Consider the following 19,654-nt stretch of genomic DNA (forward strand, 5'->3'; position numbering starts at 1 on the left):
GACAGAGCAGATACAAACATGCCAGGAAATGTTACAGGAACTGGAGAGAGGATAACAGGAAGTATAAAGTGTTACCAGAAGGCAACAGAGTCAAAGAGACAGAAGGGAGGGTTACAGAGGAGGGGGAGAGGATAACAGGAAGAGGATAACAGGAAGACAAGAGGGGATAACAGGAAGCATAAAGTGTTACCAGAAGGCAACAGAGTCAAAGAGACAGAAGGGAGGGTTACAGAAGATAACAGGAAGAGGATAACAGGAAGAGGAGAGAGGATAACAGGAAATATGAAATGTTACTGGAAAGTAATATAGCTAAAAGAAAGGAAGAGAGGCCTACAGTGAAGGAAACAACGATAACAAAAAAAGAAGAGGGGTAACAGAACAACAGAACCACATGAAACGAAGGCGGGGCTGCCAGACGGGATGAGGGGGTAACAGGAAAACAAAACCGTGTAATGCCCAAACCCAGTCAACGCCTTCCACTCCCACTACGCCGACGACCACTTTCATCCAATGCGGCCGCTGAGCAGCATCATAATTAAATTTACAAAATAATTAACTTTTAATTAATCGAGTTTCTGGCACGCCTGTGTGCAGGTGACCGCAGTGAATGAAAGGAAATCGCCGCGCCGTGTAATGATTGAATAAAATAATCACTTGTGCAGCGACTGAACGTGGGCAAACAGCACGACTGAGTGATTAAAGACAAACTAAATTAATATTGCTCACGGATTCAGAGTGACAGGAGCGCAGAGTGACAAAACAGTGTCACGCGGGCTGAGTGACGGGAAACCATTACCCAAACAGGGCTCAGTAACGACTGGAAATGCCGGTGGGGTGGGGCGGACTGCAAAGGGCGGAGCCATGATTTGCTGCACAGATGCACTGGCGAGACACCGAAGGAGGCCATGGGGCGGAGTCAGCTCTGGCAACACCAATCCAGGTGACTGAAGAGCAGCTGGCGAGAGCCGAGAAGGCGGAGCCAAAGCACAGGGCCCCGTAGCGGAAAGAGACCTGGCTCACGGCGCCTCAAACACCCCTCAAATGCCACTCACTCCCAGAACGCGAAGAGACTTGCAAGAATCACCACAAATGAGCCTTTTCACCGCCACGCCAAGGGTTTAATCGCCCTGAGCAGCTGCGCTTCTCGCTCTGACGTGCCCCCGACCGATGGCGTGGCCAAAAACACGCTCCGAAAAACCGGGAGCAATTAGTGGTGGGGCACACGAGTGTCACCAGAAGGAGCACTTGTTCCGTCCCTTTCAGGCAGCGCCACTTGGGGTGACGAGACGAGAGAGAGCTGTCAGGTGGGCCGAGAGTGTCGGGGGGGGGGGGAGGAGACCAAAGCAGGCTGTGGAGGAGATCAAAAGCAAGGGATGGACTGACTGGGGAGTGGAGGAGCAGGGTAAGAGGCCAGGAGGGGGGGGAAGACGTATCAGCGTGAAGGGGAATGAGAGAGTGACAGGAAGGGGGTAAGGAGCACAGGGGAACATACCAGAACGTGCCGGAATGTGGGACCAGAGCGGGTGGCCAGTGCGGCAGGGGGGGGGGGGGGATCACCTTGTTTTACCGCCTTTTACATAACCGAAAGGCTTAGGCAACAGCGAGAAACTCCTGATATGCTAATGCAACCCGTCTGATCTGCAATTTGAATTTAAATTGAAGAGAGAGATGGCAGGAAAAAAGAGGGCAGAAAGGGCAAAGCGTACCGGACAGAGCGGCGGGGGCGGCGGGGGGGCGCGGGGAAGACAGGAAGGCGAGAGGAGAGTGCCGGGTGTGTGAAAGAGAGACTCACGAGCAAGACGTTTTAATTAGAGCCAATTTGTCAGCCATACATAATGCATGTGAGCAGGCCTGGGGGGCCGAGACTGACTGCGGACAGGCACCCCCCCCCAAAGCCGCGCCAGCTGTCACACCTTCACTCCTTTGTTCATTTATTCATGTGGTCCTTCTTTCAGTCATTCATTCATTGACTCCTTGCCCCCCAGTGTCTGGCTCAGGGTACTGAAGACCTCACACGGTTTACCATTGGCTCGCCCTCCCTCTCCTGCCGCATCCTCTCCTCGTGGTCACTCCCCTGCCGCATCCTCCGCTCGTGGTCACTCCCCTGCCGCATCCTCCGCTCGTGGTCACTCCCCTGCCGCATCCTCCGCTCGTGGTCACTCCCCTGCCGCATCCTCCGCTCGTGGTCACTCCCCTGCCGCATCCTCCGCTCGTGGTCACTCCCCTGCCGCATCCTCCCCTCGTGGTCACTCCCCTGCCGCATCCTCCGCTCGTGGTCACTCCCCTGCCGCATCCTCCGCTCGTGGTCACTCCCCTGCCGCATCCTCCGCTCGTGGTCACTCCCCTGCCGCATTCTCCGCTCGTGGTCACTCCCCTGCCGCATCCTCCCCTCGTGGTCACTCCCCTGCCGCATCCTCCGCTCGTGGTCACTCCCCTGCCGCATCCTCCGCTCGTGGTCACTCCCCTGCCGCATCCTCCCCTCGTGGTCACTCCCCGTCGCTTCCGAAGCTGGTAACTCCTGCACGTCACACGGGCTTTTAGTGGCCGAGCCATAAACTCAGGGGATAAAAACGGCGAAACGTGACCCAGACCCCCGTTCATCGCCCGTCTGCATCTTTACACCTACGGGTGTGTGAGCATGCCGACGAACACAGGGCCGATCCACAGCTCTGCCCCTCCCAGTCTCATACCACGGCGTCGGTAAATCCTCTCGCATTCAAGCTGCCTGCAGCCTGAATGCTCCTCAAACTGGGAAATAGACCCAGATTAATGCACGGCCCAGTACATGTGCTGATCTAAGCTCTCGCGCTGAAGGGGCTCCCAGCTTGAGTGCTTCTCAAATTCTGAAAATGACCCTCATCAACATATTACCATAGGCAGCTTAATCGACTGTGGGTGGGTGGGAGTCGACTAGGGGGCCCCCATCTGAGGTCTCTTTTTAGCAGAGACCCCTGGGATTCATCTTAGGTAAACCTGTGCATTATAGCGGCCCTGCCCACTACCTGCAGGGGGAGCCGTGGGGGTCAGGTGCAGTGTAGATTGGGCCCTCAAAGGACTGATCGTCGGTTACCAAAACTGGTTCTCAGCACATGGATCTATTCCACTCTGGAGTTGCCCATGGTGAGAGGCACCGGGTAGGTGTGGGCCTGCTTATAGCCCCCCCGGTTTGGTGCCAGTGTGTTGGAATTTACCCTGGTCGCCTCCCCTCGACTTCAAAGCAAGGGAAGGGCTCTGACTATTGCCTGTGCGTACATGCCGAACACCAGTTCAGTGTCTCTGACCTTTCTTGGAGACCTTGGGGGGGGGGGGGGGGGGGTACTGGAAGGCATCCCTTTTGGGCACTCCTTTTTTCTGCTGGGGGAATTTAACGCTCACGTGGGTAACGACAGTGAAACCTGGAAGGGTGTGCTTGAATGGTCTGCCCAAAGGGAATCCGAGTGGTGATCAGTTACTGCACTTCTGTGCTAACCACAGTCTGCCCACAACAAACACCATGTTTGAGGATGTTCATAAGTGCACTTGGTACCAGGGCACCCAAGGCCGCAGTTCGATGATCGATTTTGTAATTGTGCCATCAGATCTGCATCCGTATGTTTTGGACACTCGGGAGAAGAGAGGAATTGAGGTGTGAACTGATCACCACCTGCTTGTGAGATGCCGAAAACACCTGGAATACCCAAACGTATAGAGGGCGCTGTCTGGGAGATCTTTAACTCACACCTGTGGCAGAACTTCTTTTCGCTCCTGAGGAGCCTGAATGGGCCATATTCCAGGACTACATTGCTGTGGCAGCAGTGCGGAGCTGTGGTTGCAAGGTAGCTGGTGTCCGTCGTGGCAGCAATTCCCGGACCTGGTGGTGGACACCAGTGGTAAAGGGCGCTGTCAGGCTGAAAAAGGAGTCCTTCCGAGCAGCTGATGGGTACCGGCAGGCTAAGCGAACAGCGGCTTTAGCGGTTGCTGAACCAAAAATTTGGATGCGGGAGGAGTCTGTGGAGAACTGTTGACGTCAACTTGGGATATACTCTTCACCATTGCATGCACTTTGAGGACAGTGCCTTTGGATTGGCAGACTGTGGTGCTGGTCCCAATCTTTAAGAAAGGGAACCGGAGGATGTTTCCCAAATACAAGGCGATCACACTCCTCAGCCCTCCTGGGGTACTGGGGAGGAGGGTCCTTAGTCGAACCTTGGATCCAGGAGGAACAATGCCGGTTCTGTGGAAACTCATGGGAGTTTGCCGAACCAGTCTACAAGTGTTTTGTACACTTGGGAAAGGCATATGATTGTGTCCGTCGGGTGCCTTGTGTGGGGGGGGGGGGGGGGGGGGGCGGTGCTTCAGGAGTATGGGGTCTGTTGCTGCAGGCCATCAGGTCCTTGTACAAATGGAGCGAGAGCTTGGTTCACACTGCCAGCAGTAAGTCAGACTCGTTCCCGATGGGTGTTGCACTCCGCTAGGGCTGCCCTTTGCCGCTGATTCTGTTCATAATTTTTATGGATAGGATTTCTAGGTGTAGCCAATGGATGGAGCAGGTCCGGTTTGGGGGCCTCAGCATCTTGGGGGCCTGGAGCATCTTTGCTTTTTGTGGAGGTCGCGGTTCTGTTGGCATCATTGGCCAGCGACCTGCAGCAGGCACTGGGGCAGTTTGCAGCTGAGTGCGAGGTGGGGATGAGGATCAGAACCTCCATGTCTGAGGCCCTGGTTCTGTTCTGTTGTGGTGAAAAGGGAGCTGAGCAGAAAGGTGAAGCTTTACATTTACCAGTCGAGCTACGTTTCTACCCTCACCTATGGTCATGAGCTCTGAGTAGTGAGTGAAGGAATGAGATCGTGGGTACAAGCAGCAGGAATGAGCTTCCTCTGCAGGGTATCTGGGCTCAGCCTTGGAGATGAGGAGCTCAGACATCCGGGAGGAGCTCAAAGCAGAGCTGCTGCTCCTCCGCATCGAAAGGAGCCCATTGAGGTGGTTCTCAATCTATCTAGGATTCCTCCTGGATGGTTCCCTGGGGAGGTGTTTCAGGCATGTCCAACTGGGAGGAGGCCCCGGGAAGGATGGATGGAAGGAATGGTTTTGTATTGTGTTTGGTTATGGTTAGGGCTGGGTAGGGATTAAGGTCTTAATTATTGGATTTTGGTTTTTCCCATACAAATGAATGGACGGTCCCCACAAAGGTATGATTACAGGTCTGTATATATGTGTGTCAGTGTGTGTGTGAGCGCAGGTGTGAATGTGTGAGTATCTGTGTGTATAGCATATGTCAGGTTCCCCAGCCTACCTCAGTCTCCTTCCAGATATCCATACATCTCCAGGAAATGAAGAGGAAGGAGGCGTTTGGGAAGCAGAAACTCAGCGGGGGTGTGTTTGTGTGTGTGTGGGGGGGGGGGTTACCATCTCCCATGGTGCTGAGAGAGCTGACACCACAGCGTGCAGTTTATACGCGTGCGGGGAAGACAGTTTGTTGGCGAGCGATATGAGATGTTCGAGGTAGCTGAGGAATCGGACTGAGTCAGCACCAGCTGGCTGTTCGGCTTCGTACCCCCTGCCCCCCCCACCCCAGCACGTGGGTGGAGTTACACGCACACGCACACACACACACGTGGGTGCACGTGGCGAATGCGCCTCTATTTTTAATTCTGATTCTTTTCTGCTGACTTCACGCAACACACCAGAGTTGCGCGTCTGACCTGCTGGCCGTGGTGTGTTCCATATAACCAGGTCGCACCCAAAACTCTCAAGAACCTCCATCATCACAGCCGGCCACACCCCATCTCTGGGACCACCTCTGAAACCTTCTTCTGATTGGACAAGACACCTGTTCATCACACTCGTAATTTAAATATAATGTTAAACACCACGCTCTCCATTTTCATGGTGGCTGACCCATTTGATGGGGGTTGGGGGGTTACCTCTCAATCCACACTGATCTCCTGTCACGGTTAAGCTCAATAAGAGAACCAGCCCCCCCACTGCGGCCTCTACCATCTCAGCAACAATTCCTCTCCAGCCACCAGGCCTGGTACAGATACCACCCAACAAAATAAGTATTTGCCCTCGGACACAAGCGTCCTTAGAAGTGCTGCCTTTACTTCTTAAATTTCTGCTGACATTTACATCCAAGCGGACTAGAGCTTACGTTTTTTTTTTGTTAAGCGGTTTAATCGAAGTCACTCGGCGAGGGGGAATCGGCGTCTGTGGGATTTAACGCCATATCTGCCTGATCTGCTCCTTGAGCACGCCAATCACCCTGCAACAGTCTACATGATCGACTCCACCGGGCTGGCATCCATGATCAGACTCCATAGGGCAAACGAAAACAGACACGGAAAAGGGGGTTCTCTGAACACAAGATGCCAGGATGTTTGGGTTCAAATCCCCAGATCAATCATTGTTCATTAAAAATAATTAATAAAATATACAAAATAATATATTATAGCTTTAAGCTGTGACTGGTCAGATCTCAGCGGGTTCACAGTCCCAGATTAAAGGGGTGTTTCATGTAATATAATTGAAAATGGAGGCACTTTGGTCTGTCCTGCAGGTCTGAATATGATTCAGGTCACGCTCCCTGAACCAAATGAGGGGATCTGGAAGACCAGCCAGTACCCACAGTACCAGTCTCGGCCACCAGGACTGTCCCAGGAGGCAGAGCAGATCTCCTTCCACACCACCAAATAAAAAATTCAGGGGAAAGAAGCAGAAGGCTTGGCCATCCCGGTCTCCCAGTGGTGGGTTTTATTTATTTTTTGTCTGTAATTAAACGAGCTTTAACGATCAGCATGTTCCAAGAACACCAACGCCATCATTTCTATTCTTCTGCTCGTTCAAATGAGTCTCGTCTCAATTGAAATACCTTCGCTGCATCACCAGGCCCATAATGAGAAATGAGGGGAAATATAAACATTTTCGCTCTTTGAACATTTTTTTAGCGAGGCTGTTTCATTAATTATGTAGATTTTTTTAAATTAAAGCTTCAAAAAGCAATTGGAATTTTGAATGTGCCTTTCAAAATTGCTCATCTCTTTAAAAAAAACAAAACAAAACAAAGAGGACTACAAAACGTTTCTCTTTTAAACATGAAACAGAGAGAACACAGCCAAATGAGAAAAGAAAAAAAAAAAAGATTTACAAACTGGCATCCTGACCAATTACCACAGAAATGAATAGATATTCTTGAACTAGAGTTCCATCAAACGTCTGAATGACTTTAGATAGATAGGGAGGCACCGGCCGCCGCACCGGAGGGCGTCTGGCTCCCATGGGAACCCTGCAGATGAATAGGGATGAAAGGTGAGATGGAAAGTCGAGTCTCAAGGAGGCGCGTGAAGATCTCTAGGATAAGCACACAGATCTATGAAGTGCAATGGACTTATGAAGAGGAACACTTGGGTACCAAAGAGGTGCTGAGGAAAAAAAACAACTGAAGGCTTTTTCTGGGTAAAATGTGAGATACAGGAAACCGCATACACAGTCAGCCTGTAGCCATTAAGGGAAGGGTATGGGTGATATGTAGCCCAGTAGGGTTAGGGATCTGTATCCACGTCCTGAAGGTTGTGGGTTTGAATCCCATGACCAGGAGAGTTTGCAAGGCCTTTGACCCCATCACTGTGCACTCGAGAGTCACCAGTTCACCCCAAGATCTGGAAAGCAGAGAACCCGGCGGAATCCCGTGTGAAAGTGGAGAGATGGTGCCCTCGTCTGGAACAGGAATAACAGCAGCAGGGGACACCCGGATACAGCACCCATCTGGAAACCCCAGAACCGCAACAAGCACCCCCCCGCACCCCCCTCCGGCACCCACACGCCGCCAAAACAGCAGCGTCAGCACCTCTGGAATGACAGCATTACTGATTTATTCCCCCCTTTCTTTTTTTTAATCACAGTTATGTGAAAGAAATTGAAGTTCTATTAAAACGGAATTATCTGGCCAGCAGGCTAGAGGGGGGGCTTCTAATTGCCCATTCATCAAAAAAAAATAAAGAAAGATCCTGAAGTGGACTCTGTTCATCAAGGAGTAAAATATCAAGCATGAAAACCAGGCCGACACCCATTAATCCCTTTATCAGAGCCGCACGGACGACGAGGCGGAAGGACCTTCAGCGCACTTCCAGGAAGCTCACACAGGTTAGCATCACGCCTCTGCCCCTCTCCACGTCCCTTACCAGCCCACATGGGGGGGGGTAGTTGTTGACTGAAGTGGAAAGGGGGGGGCATAGGCCCCTTTTTAACAGAGGCCCCTGGGTTTCAGTCTGGGTAAGCCTGTGCATTAAAGCGCTGGTGTCTATTAGATATGTGGATGGATGGATGGATGGATGGATGGATGGATGGGTGGATGGATGGATGGATGGGACACCTTTCAGTGCACCTCCTTTTGCAATGCTGAACGACCGAGCAGCAAACCTTAATGATGGTGGTCCAACACAGAGCCCGTGTCCCTGCACACGCCACAGCTCTTATGAAGAGCCTTGTGGCCTGACTGTGGCATCGAGACCGGCAGGAAACCGTGGTAACTCCGTGGCGACGCCGCGCTACGGGGCCCCGGCGACGGCGGATAAACAGACTGGCGACGTGGCTGTCGCCTCGGAGGAGCCGCCGGAGATTAATGAATCACGGCGCCGCTAACGCGCTCGCTACCGTCTGTCAGGCCTCCGCTTGCTCTTATTTTATTTCTTATTGTCTTATCGTCAGCAGCTGCTGATTTATTCAGAGGCAAACACACAGTCAGATGCTGTTCTTGTTTGTTTTTCTGTTCTTTTATGTTTTGGGAGATTTCTGCCTCTCCCTTTGTCCGCTAATGAGTTGTTTTCTGGTCGTTTCGCACATATTTTCCTCACGTGAGCGACCTGCTCTGAAAATAAGGCGTCCGCCTGCGAGACTTTCGTCTACCGGGTTGCCGTTTGTGGCAAACTTCCTCTGCTCGCTCGTTAAGAAGCCCCAATGAACGTCCGTCGTGGGATGTTAATGTGCCAGTGCTAGTTTGTTTGGTTACAAGGTCCCCTGTGATATTTTGTGCACGCGTCTAGTTTTACTGTCTTGGATTCAGTCCAGCAATCTCTGGGCATCATCTCCATTAGCATAACCTCACCTTAGCCCCCATCTCTCCTGCCACCGCGTCTCTGCAGGCGTACAGGTGTCCTAGCGGACGTCTTTGTGCACGGTGACCTTAAAGGGGCACTGCATGCCTTTTTAAAGGTAACTGGGCAGGGAACCAGGAGAGATTTACCACACCACACACACGCATGAATCAATACTGGGGCGAGTGCAGCACCCCATCCGCAGCACGACAGGGTGCACAGAAGGGGCTCACAGACCCCCACACTCTGAAAGCCAGTCAGCCCCTCAGAGATGCCGTTCAGCGGGACGTGTCAAAACATCACGGTCGTCTTCAATCTGCCAAGGATCCCTTGGGCCGAAAAAAGCACAGCATGCATTTTTCGGAGCATCCATCCAGTCTGCTCTTCCTACCCACCTCATCCTATCGGCACCCATGCTCAGAAACAAACAAAAAAAACAACAACATAATAAATGTTGCAGCATCTTAATAACAAAAACGTAATTTCTATCCGGAAACAAGAACCTGGCATTGGAAAGACATCCATGTTTGGGTCCTATAGAGTTTTCACGGCATGTGTGCTGCTTCTGTGGTAAATGGCCAATGCTGGGCACCACACACACACACACACGCTCACATGCACATATACACACACACGTACACACGCACACATACACACACACACACACACACACACACACACACACACACACACACACACACACACACACATACACCCGACAACCCTGCAGCTCTCCTGTGGCTTCGTGCTGTTCTGTCACACCTCAGCCTTACGGGAAGGAGACTGGATGCTCATACAAAAAGACAGGGGAGATACGGTCTCTGTAGTATCTGTAAAACTCAGCTTTAAACTGGAGAGGAGTAATGCTCTTATATTTCAGGGCTTTTTTTTATTTTTCAAGGGCAGCCGAGGAAGACATCCTTTACGACGCCTAACCTTCCACACAGCTTTTACACGCAGCGTCTGCTTCCCGGAGTTAAAATTACCCCGGTGTATCACGACGGGAAAGTTTGGCCGCCTGACAGAACCGAGGGCGCAGCGTCCTCAAACATCAGCCTCCGAAAGGTGACAAACCCGGCACAGTCTGATCGATGGAGCCGGCGCATACATGCAAATCTCGATTAAACACCTGCCCCTTTCCCTCTTTGCTTTAACCTAAGGCAGTGTTTAAGCAGTGAGTCTGAGTCATCTCTCCTCCGGTTTGCCCGTGTAGTCCCTACGCAGGCACAAGTCACCAAGTCCTTGTGTCTGCTCTATTGTTATCAACTCCCCTGTCCCTCTCTGGGAGGACAGATACACGTTCCCTCCCTTCCCATGTCCGCGATCACACTCGTTTTCACGCCCCAGCTGCGATCTGGAGTATGCTAGGTCTTCTCAGTGTATCACACGCATAAGCAACATCAACAGATTGTCGCCGGCGACACGGGGCATGCGTTATTAAATGCCCCATTTATTTTTCTGCTTTCCACTCAGGCGGCATGCACACGCACACACCTTGACCGAGGACGGACATAAACACGCGTAGGACGCAGAAGATCGCAGATAAATCACCATAAAAACACACACGTATACGCATAGTAAAAGTCGTTTACACGCCAGTGGCATGCAGCCTCTCTCTCTCTAGCTGTCACACACACACACGCACGCAGACAGGAGGATACAGACGCGCATCAGTAACATACCGGAGAAAGGCAAGCTGTTAACAGCAACTGACACGACCCTGTTGTCATTGTCCGTCCTTCTTTTCCTTGCAAAACATTTACTCTCTCCGATCGCCCCCACAACCTTAAATCACTTAGATTAATGATCGCTTTACAACGCGATGAAGAGTTTGCCATCTCAAATGAGTACGCGTGACCCCCCACCCCCGCGCTAAATTACGTGTGTCAAGGCAGCAGGTAAAACACTTGCATTCATAAACCAAGCCGAGGAATGTCGGTACACCTCCGATACTCACCCTACCAGGAGTGAAAGGAAGTAGATGCACTCCGTCTCTTCAAAACGAGTTTTGGAGATCTGAGATTATTTTTGCTCTTTCTCTTTAATGCTAAACTTCTCAAACGGATAGACACGCATACCGTATAGACACTATGCATTCATGTTATAATAGGGAGGAAATCCTCACATAAATATTCTAACGGTTCGTACAATCACAAATCTGCTTATATATACTCCTTTAGTTTGCGGGTTACATGCAACGTTCACTTTTCAGACGTTGCCTAAAAACTGGAGTGTCGGGGAGCAAAATACACACTTTGTGCAGTAACGTGTTTGGACTATTTGGGCATTTTCCTAGAAAATACACAATGAGAGGTTTGCTATGAATCGCGTCCGTGTGTTGCATGCTGCCAGCTCATATTTGGATACTACTACGCCAAACAAACGCTCACAGGTCCGCGTCCCGAAATTAATCTCGGCGCAAAACGCAGCTGCCATAGCCCAGTTAAACGCTTCCAAGTCGCGTCCCGCCCACTTCCTATAATATTTTATGATTTTAAGCATCTTACCCTCAGACGCCTGGCATGGAGCACCCCGACTTTGGGAGTTTCTCCTCCTGCTTGTGCCTGTCGGATCTGCACGAAGCGGAGTCTAATAAGAACAGGGGAGACGCTGTTATCTCGTCTCCCTCCCTCTCTCTTCCCCGTAATAAAACGACTGTCTTAAATTCCCTCGTCACGTTCTCTCAGTCTTTCTCTCCTCCTCTCCCTCTCTGAGCGCAACTCGATCCTCTCTCCGCTTTATTTTCGGCGCATATGCTGGCAAATACGCTTCCATAAGGCTTATTATTTCCCATCACCTCCGCTGCCTCTTTAGCGCAAGAAGTGTTTTTACAACCTGCGCGTAAATTATAAGCCTTAAAGACGCTAATTCAGTCCAGTATTTCACCTCTCCGGCGGCGCTTTATGTTTTGTCATGTGGACCGTTTACGTCGCTCTGTACTGAATCGGTTTAATGCTTTAAAAATGTGATGCAAACATAAATAAGAAATAGCCGAGTATACCAGGGACCGCTGGCTATTTAAGTGCCACCATGAGAACATCAGTCATTGTATAATCACGATCGTGATGTATAATATTAACGCTTTGTTGGGTCATACTTCCCTTTTCTGCGGTTTCTTTTATCAACGTTTGAAAGTCAGTCCTTTACATATATGCTAAAATATTATTTCTTGTACGGTAAAAGATGGCACGTCGTTGATTCCTGTGGCGCAGCCTGGCACACGTGGAAACGGTATGGAGCGATCAGTAGCCTACTGCGCCGGACATTACGGCACGGTGAAGCAGGCATATTGTTTGACACAGCCTTATTTAATGGCCCTGCTTTTAGCCGCTAGAAACAGAATGAATCCCCCAGTGACCGTCCTTCCCACTCCCCTTGCTCGTTATCCAAATAACGTCCAACATTTGTAAGCGACTCCTATAAACTTATGGGCTCCCTCGCACGTCCCTGTGCGTTTCTCACCCGCCTGGTTTCGGGAGTCGCCTCACTCCCACGTTTTATGGGTTTGTACGCGTGAGTGTTTGGGCATCTATCCCGATTCTGTAAGCCATTATCTTTACAGCAATGTCTATACTCCGTCCAAATAAGTGTGGCTCTCGGTCGTATATCTCCGAGGCAGATCCCGTATTGACTGAACTCCGCTGGCGAGTGAGAGTTTGTGTATGATGGACAGCGCGGCTTTGCGAGTCTGCCAGCCGAGGAAGGAGCGGGGGTGCATTTTACTCATGACACGTTATTGCTTTTCATTTATTCATCTGCCTCTAGCTTTTATGTCGGCGTAGTCATGAATGGAGTGTGAATGATTAAGACAGAGGAGATTCAGAAAGCTGCAGATGGAAACAAAAGGGTTTTTGTATGTCTGTGCGTGCGCTCCAGACTGAGTCTGCACTCGGCCATGGAGAGAAAGGTCAAAATCTTACAAAGAGCAGCCGTACTGCGTTCCCGTCATGCTAAGCAATACCAGCGTGCTCCAAAGTGACCGCTAGACACGGGGCGGACTCTAGAGGTCAGCGCTAAAGCCAAGAAAGAAGTCGGGGTGCATGTTTGGCTGGCCGCGCTACGGGATAAACAGCACCCCCACTGCGGTCGTCCTCATCCTCCCGTTTCGTCTCTCCCCTCCTCTTCTTGTTTAAATCCTCTGCTTTGCTGTTTTCGGTTTAAAACATCCCAGTTAGCTTGGCCGCAACAGGAAGGCTGTGTGTATGAATAGTACCAAAACAATGTCTGGAGAGACTCGCGGCGTGACGCGGTAAACAAAAAGGACGCCGTGCGCTCCTTTTTCAGCCGCGTGGCCCCTCCCTCCGGGTGTCCCGCCTCATCTCGGGGTATTAACCATGCTGGTCAGTAACGAGCCCTGTCTCAGCCCTGGGCAAAGACACCGGACACCTGGCACGGTCGCAGAAGTGAGTATTCCCGTCTCTGTTTGTGTGTTTAGCTCATGGACATCCCTCCCCTCCCCCCACCCCGAACTGGAAAGTCCACCTCAGCGCCTCCTGTCCATGTGAATCCATGTCAGCGTACCTGGGGGGCTTGTTCACACTGCCTCTCCAGCCGCACGTGCCCCCACACACCTGCCCCTCCCCCACAAACGCGCCCCCGCTCCCCCACATGCGCACAGGCCTGCCTCGCTCTCCTCCATCCTCTTATCTCCCTCTCCAGTGCTCCCTTCTTCCTCTTTTTTTATATCTCCCTCCGCTTTTTCCCTCCACCAGATGGCTGACCCATCTGCTCCGTCGTTCGCCGCCTTCCTCTCTCCCTCCCCTTCTCCTCCTTTCCCTGCCGCTCCACGATTCTTGGAGTTGAAAATCCCGAATCCGGCTAAATCCGCGGCCGGCGGCGTCTGCGTGGTCCCAGTGCGCCATGGCCGCCGTCCAGCGCCGCCGTTAAGTCCGGCCCCCGTCCTGGAGCGGCTCCGCTGTGCCACAGGGCCTGCGGGTACGCTCCCGTTTATCCGCGTTTTATTCTGTGAGTCGAGTGTCAGCCCCTCCGTGGGGGCTGTGCTAATGCGTCTTACATGCAAGCCGGCGCCTTTTTCACGCCAACCTAGGTCTGGCCCAGGGGCAATTCTAAGAATTTTTTTTAAGGTTAGGGGCACAAGAGGGGCCATAATTCATATAGAGGAGGCAACTTTATTATTAGCCAATGAAATGTTTTCATTCGGTGAGTGACAGGGGATGGGGTGCTATGGGGGCCAATCAGCTTTTAGCCGGGGCCAGTGCTTCTGTGGCCCCGCCCATATATAGGTCCTTTATCTGGCCAATCTGGTGCTGGGCAGGGGTGGGGGTGGTTTGTGGGGGTCGGGGGGAATAAGAAAGCCTCAAAGGCTCGCTGATCCATATACTTCAAAGCGAGTAGAGCACCAGCGAGGAACCACCATAACGGTTGAGGGCACCAGAGATGGATCAATATGGCGAGATGGGGGCGACGGGGCTGGCTGAGCCGCTTCTGAAGGAGGGGGACAGGAGGAGGGGGACAGGAGGTGACCGAGTCATAGCAGAGGGCACAGATCTGAAGGCTGACGCACGTAGCTAAATGCTAGGCCAAAGAATTAAGAGTCTCGTCTCTGGGATGACAAAATTATGGTCCTGTACATACCATTAACCCCCCCCCTCTCTAAAAAACCCCTCCACTCCCTACACAGGGGGAGGGGTCAGATGTAGAATCTTCATCACCATTTGAATCTTCAGCAGTGGTTCCCACCTTAAATTTGTGCTTTTACTGACAAACTGAGAAGTCTTTCTGTTTTTACCGACATGCGATTCTTTTCTTACTGAGACTTTTTTTTTGGTTTTACGGACAGTCAAATTCATTTACAGACGGGGTAAATTTAATATGGACTGTCTGTAAATTTACAAATGGTTGGCAGCCCTGACTCCCAGGCGCGTCGATTCCGGGGGCCTTTATCCGGGTGGGGTGCAGAAGGAGGGCAGCAGGGTCCAGGAGGAGGGCTGGAGGAATGACACAGGTGCTCTGCCGAGGGGGAGGGGCCTGCTCTGTGCACCTCCTGCACCTCCCCCGAGGTTCCCGTTGGCCTACTGGCTGGGACACCTTTCAGGCTGGATATATCTGCTCATTAGCAGTGAAAATATAGAACTAAATCATCCAGATCAGGGCAAAAAAGATGGGACACATAAGGAAGTGGGCAACACGGAAGGGGCACTGCATTCACAAGCGGAAATTAGCGTGTGTGTCTATTTATAAATACATAGCTATGTCATTAGCATCGCCTCTCTTTTTATCTCTGATTGTGTGTATTCATGCTTATTCATGCACATGACTATTAATATCATAATAATTGTGGGCACATATTGTTTGACACCCCCTGTGGGTTTTGGATGTGGGGGGTTCTGTGAAGCCATGGAAACGGCAACATTATACAGACGCTCCTCTACTTACGAATGAGATACGTTCCGAACGGCTGTTCGTAACTTGAAATGTTCGTAAGTCATTATTCAACATCATCTTAAGGGTATACGCAAGTACAAAGAACTAGGATGCTGGGAGTACACACGCTACGCCGCTGCGCGGCGGGAGTAGCAGCCAGAAGTCGTACTAGGTGGAATTTAAAAAAAAAATAAAAAATTGATGTTGCGGACAGGAAGCGGGAGCCCAACGAACACAATTTGGACTTACAGTCCTCTTCGTTCGTATGTCTGAAAGTTCGTAAGTTGAAAGTTCGTAAGTAGAGGAGCGTCTGTACTGACAGTTGTAGGAACTCCATCATTGTCAACGCTCAACTTCAGCTGGTAGGACAAGCCCCATCCATCCATCCATCCATCCATCTTCTGTACCCGCTTGTCCTGTGCAGGGTCGCTGGGGGTTCGGAGCCCATCCCGGAAACTATGGGCACAAGGTAGGTAACAACGCAGGATGGGGAGCCAAGCCATCGCAGGACGCAGACACCATTCACTCACACATTTATATTAAATGGACAATTTAACTCCAGTTCACCTCACTGTGCCTTTGGATTGTGGGGAGGAACCCATGATGTCACATTTAAACTCCAAACACATGGGCGGACCGGCGGGGACCGGAACCCCAGGGTGAGACTCAAACAAAACAAACAAAAAAAATCAGCAGTGTGTGGTTAATCCAATGCAACTGAACTGAGTAATCAGCCAGAGAGGGGAAAAAGGAGAGGGGGAAGGTCGAGAGAGAGAGAGAGAAAGAGAAAGTAGGGTGGCTGGCAGAGGAAACGGCAGTGGAGTGTGGAAGCCAAAGAGAGCTGCTGCACCGGGAGGGGGGGGGGGTTTAGATGGGGGGGTAGCAAGGGCCTACATGCCTGAGTCGGGTGACATTTTCAGGTGACAAGGAAATACACTAAAAAATCAGAACTGGCAGAAGAGAGGAGGAACCTAGAGGCCATTGTCCTTATGCTCAACAGTAAGTTATGCTCAACAGGAAGTCAGACTGCATGCAATTACCATTAATTAATCATTTTTTTATACACCTGTTAATATTTCAGGCCTCTGGTTACGTTTTCCTCATTTGTTAACTATGCAGCGTTTAATGTGATGAAGGAAGCCATGTCAACTGTAAGAATCAGTGTAAAGGGTAAAACTCAGGTAGTGGATAAAGGTCTGCTGTTAGCACCTAGCGGGATGCTAATACAGCTAGCTGGACTCGAACCTCTGACAGGAAGTGATGTATCCAGACCTGTGCCTGGTGTCCAGGGGTAGCTTTGGCGGATCGGATGACCCACCCCACCAGCGCAAAGCACGCTTCCTCAAACGGTCGGAATCAGCCTGGATACGGCGACGAGCAACTAGAATAAAGTCCACGCAAACAAACAACATTCTGGAAGGAAGTTAGGATGATACTGGGTCAGGTCCCAAGAGGCCTTTTCTTATAGGTCTCTTAAATAAAGTCTGAATGTCCGGTAAAATATCCATCTCGGCGAATCGGGGAAAAAAGTCACTTTGCATAAAAATGTCGACTAAGCAGCTAAATGTAACGTAAAGGATGTTGTAGGGCAAGTGGCCGGATGGGGGGGGGGGTGAGCGGCCTATAGGCTGAAATGGGTTGAGCCGGGGAGCCAGCTGTAGGGGAGATGTATTCCCATTCCAGCTTGTGGTTAAATTCATCCACGATTGCCCTGCAAAGCTCCGCAATGAAGGAGAAACGATGGATGTCCCCTCTGTTCCCCCTCGGCCCCGCGTAGGAGAGGACGTGATGTAATTTGCCGGCCCTCCGCGTGACGCCTTTGCGCCCGGCCGCTCTCTCGCTCGGACGCCTTTTCTTAGAGCTGGCGTCCCAGCCCTGCCCGGCAACGACGCAGGGATCTGCCAGTGCAGCCTCGGTGAGGAGCGTTACCGGGTATTTTAATTAATGCCGGCGTTCCGGTGGCAGCGGGACTGATCGGAGCCGGAGTGCGGAGCGGGAAGGTTGAGCGGGGGGGTGGGGGAGGGCTGCAGAGAGAGGTCCTGGCCTGCGGTGATCCACGGGAGACGGAGCATTAATCTACAGGAGGGGCCGGCGTCCGGCCTGGGGACTCTGGGTCTGTGGTGCATTGGGCCCAGGATGCTGAGGGCCAATGCAACAGTCCAGTTACAGAGAACCCAACTGCTGCACAGACACAATGTTACAACCAGCGTTGTATACAGGGGCGGGGTACTGGCCCCAGCTGAAAGCTGATTGGCCTCTGGAGGGCCCACTGCTCTGTCAGTCACCTGTTTAAATCACATCATTGGCTAATGATAGGGTTTGCCTCTCTGTATGAATTATGGAACCTCTTATGCTCCCCACCTTAAAAAACCCCCCTAGAATTGCCCCTGTTTATAACATTCCAGGCTGGCACGCTATGTCCACCCCCGCACGGCCCCCCCTCATGTGGGCGCACAACCAAAAGAACGGCATCATCTTGCAGGCCAGGGTCAGACCGTCCCGCCGGGGCTTTTCCCATTCCGGTGGCGTCCAGGCTGACCGCTCGCATTCGTGGTCGAGGGCCAGAGATGCAGATTAACCCTCGCTGGAAGGACAGGCTGCTCGCAGTGCCGAGGAACCTCAAAGACGCCGGGTGCCGTGACCGCGCGACTCCGATCAGTCTGTCTGCCGCGGCTTTCTCTCCCACCCTGATGTATTTATTAATATATCAGGCCCATCTGCTCGGAGGCAGTGGGGGGGGAAGGGGGGTGCTCATTATTTAGCCCGAAAGGCAGAGTGCACGTCAGCTTCCGATGCTGCTGAGAGATCAGCCTGACTTACATCTGCAGACCCGGACATGGGAAGATAAACTGACCCGGTAATGCAAATAAAATGGCATGTGTTATTTGGTCATTAACGGGGGCCGGGCGCCCTTGGGAGAAATGTCTGCCTCACAGGGTCGACGACGCGCTGTGAAAGAGTCCACCTTCACCCCACAAGCCAAAATCGCCAAGTGGTCCTATTTTAAATTGTGCCTTCACTAACCAGCTACTCAAGGAACTGGAGCTCCACCATTATCCTCCTACTGCCGGCGGACGTGTCGCCTCGTGTCATGACCGGGTTTACGATATGGGCCTAGGGGGCGCTCAAGTGCAGCTGCGGGAAAGGCGAGATTGATCCAGTGCTCAGGAAGATGATGGGAAGCCACTGCACACCTCACTGGCGGGCAGAACTGAGGGGGCAGGACTGGCTGGGGGGCAAACACGAGCCGATGACATTTTACCCGCCGGCCTAAGCAGCGGGACACAAACAGGGGCCGAGTTGCACCTCCCCTGCTCTCTCCGCCCTCCACCAGACCACGGCGGAGTGAAGTCATTCCAGGGAACAAGAGGAAATGAAAAGGGAAAGCAGACAAAGGCTCGGTAGCCTGGGAATGAGGCCAGGAGCAGATTCTGAGCTGAATTTCATTATTGGGGGAAGGAGGCGGGGATTGTGAGAGGCTGAGCTGAAGGATCCGGCACAGAAACGCCAGCAAAACAAACCTGACGAAACTAATGAATGAAAGGCGGAGCTACACTGTGACCCCAAGTGACCTCCGCAACAGGGAGAGACCAGAAACATCCAGGATGCTGTAAATGCGAATGGCCAGGCCCAGAGCCAGGAATGAATTTCGAAGGAGGTTCAGACTCGTTATTTTACTACCTGGCTACATGCTGGGTCGGGAGCATGGTTCAAACCCATAACTTTACTACGTGGCTACATGCCTGTGAATGACCATAAGGGCTGAACAAAGAGCAGCCATGTTATCATCTAAAGCAGTGTTTCCCAGCCCAGGTCTCAGGGACCCACAGACAGTCCACATTTTTGCTCCCTCCGAGTTCCTTTTCAGACAGTCTAAATTTTTGCTCCCTCCGAGCTCCTTTTCAGACAGTGTACATTTTTGCTCCCTCAGAGCTCCTTTTCAGACAGTGTACATTTTTGCTCCCTCCGAGCTCCTTTTCAGACAGTCTACATTTTTGCTCCCTCCCAGCTACCTATCATGGACCCCGAGGGCTGGTTTGGGAAACACCAATCTAATGAATTACAACTTACAAAATCATCTAGGGTAATGCAATATCTAACAGAAGGCCTTCCTCATGAAGAAGACTACCACGGCCTTTTACCCATTTTATATAGCCCACACCCAGCTGAAGTTGACAGCGATCATTATGACCTTTTAATTAAA

At 51.6% G+C, this 19,654-nt stretch overlaps 1 protein-coding gene across 5 annotated transcripts in view; it reads right to left on the bottom strand.

Annotated features, from left to right (window-relative positions):
- cdh24b (cadherin 24, type 2b) overlaps positions 1 to 11,752 on the bottom strand; it is an 85,102-nt gene extending 73,350 nt beyond the window's left edge. For 3 of the 5 annotated variants that reach the window (XM_023832640.2, XM_023832646.2, XM_072711140.1), the window contains exon 1: positions 11,574 to 11,752. The gene's annotated coding sequence lies outside the window, so the exon portion shown is untranslated. Of the gene's footprint in view, positions 1 to 10,748; positions 10,835 to 11,023; positions 11,362 to 11,573 lie in introns of those variants that run through there. The other 2 variants (XM_023832641.2, XM_023832642.2) reach the window with 2 other exon arrangements.
- Positions 11,753 to 19,654: the final 7,902 nt, after the last annotated feature.

This window comes from Paramormyrops kingsleyae, chromosome 4 (assembly GCF_048594095.1).
Source record: "Paramormyrops kingsleyae isolate MSU_618 chromosome 4, PKINGS_0.4, whole genome shotgun sequence".
NCBI lineage: Eukaryota > Metazoa > Chordata > Actinopteri > Osteoglossiformes > Mormyridae > Paramormyrops > Paramormyrops kingsleyae.